This window comes from Scyliorhinus torazame, chromosome 24 (assembly GCF_047496885.1).
Source record: "Scyliorhinus torazame isolate Kashiwa2021f chromosome 24, sScyTor2.1, whole genome shotgun sequence".
NCBI lineage: Eukaryota > Metazoa > Chordata > Chondrichthyes > Carcharhiniformes > Scyliorhinidae > Scyliorhinus > Scyliorhinus torazame.
Window position 1 is genome coordinate 35,677,027 of NC_092730.1, and position 1,342 is coordinate 35,678,368.

The 1,342-nt window shown below is 45.5% G+C and overlaps 1 non-coding gene across 1 annotated transcript; it reads right to left on the bottom strand.

Annotated features, from left to right (window-relative positions):
- Nucleotides 1–1,006: 1,006 nt before the first annotated feature.
- trnap-agg (transfer RNA proline (anticodon AGG)) lies at nucleotides 1,007–1,097 on the bottom strand. Its single transcript is given in 2 exon segments — nucleotides 1,007–1,042; nucleotides 1,062–1,097. It is a non-coding gene; the product is annotated as a tRNA-Pro (tRNA).
- Between the last annotated feature and the right edge of the window lie 245 nt (nucleotides 1,098–1,342).

Consider the following 1,342-nt stretch of genomic DNA (forward strand, 5'->3'; position numbering starts at 1 on the left):
CCAGGATGCTGCCTGTTATGGAGGGAATTAGCTATGAGGATCGGTTGAATAAACTCTGTTTGTTCTCACTGGAATGACGGACGTTGAGGGGCAACCTGATAGAGGTCTACAAAATTATGAGGGGCATAGACAGAGTGGATAGACAGAGGCTTTTCCCCAAGGTAGAGGGGTCAATTACTAATCAATTACATAGATTTAAGGTGCGAGGGCAAGGTTTAGAGGAGATGTACAAGGCAAGTTTTTTACAGAGAGGGTAGTGGGTGCCTGGAACTCGCTGCTGGAGAAGGTGGTGGAAGCAGCGACGATAGTGACATTTAAGCGGTATCTTGACAGATACATGAATAGGATGGGAATCGAGGGATACCGAGCCAGGAAGTGGAAAACATATTAGACTCGTCATTGGTCAGGCAGCATGGTCGGCACGGGCTTGACGGGCCGAAGGGCCTGTTCCTGTGCTGTACTTTTCTTTGTTCTTTGTTGTTCTTTGAGCGGGTTTGCTATTGAGGAAAGGTTACACAGACTGCACTTGTTTCCAGTGGAGATGTGAAGAGTGACAGTTGATTTGATTGAAGTGCATCAGATTTTGAATGGTCTTGTCAAGATGGACGTGGAAAGGATGTCACTGCTTGTGGGTGAGACCAGAACTACTGGGCAGTTAAAAACAAGGATGTCGCCCTTTTCGGATGGAGATATGGAAATTTCTCCCTCTCAGAGAGTTGTGCGACTTTGGAACTCTGCCTCAGAAGGCGGCGGAAGCGGGACATTGATTATTTTTAAGGCGGACATTCAGCAAATAAATCAAAGGTTTATCGGGGTTACATACACCCATTGCATTCAGCCAGCTACCTGGATGCACAGGCGTTCGTTTGTTTTACATATTTGAGGATACATTCAGCGTCCAACACCATGGTGAAACGGTCTTTAAATAACGTGTTCGTTTCTTCACGTGTTCTCTGGGGCTCAAACCTGCTCCCGACTTCAATGATCGTCGTGATAAAAATAAACAGGGCTCGTCCGGGATTTGAACCCGGGACCTCTCGCATTTTATCGCAAATGGAAGCCCCTAAGCGAGAATCATGCCCCTAGACCAACGAGCCAAATCACAGTTAAGACTTACTCAAACCAGCTTATCATTGCCTCCCGAAGCTTATTGTATCAGCTCAATGCGCTTCTGAATTCCTGTTCAATTTCGTTTCGTTGTTAAAATAAAATCAAAAGGAACAATTTTTATCCCTTGCTTTTCGTACTGGGATCATTGAGTAAATTGGGTTATTTTTGGTTTGTTGGCCTCCACTGCGAACAGAATAAAACACATACGGGACCAGTCTTTGCCGTTGCTGAG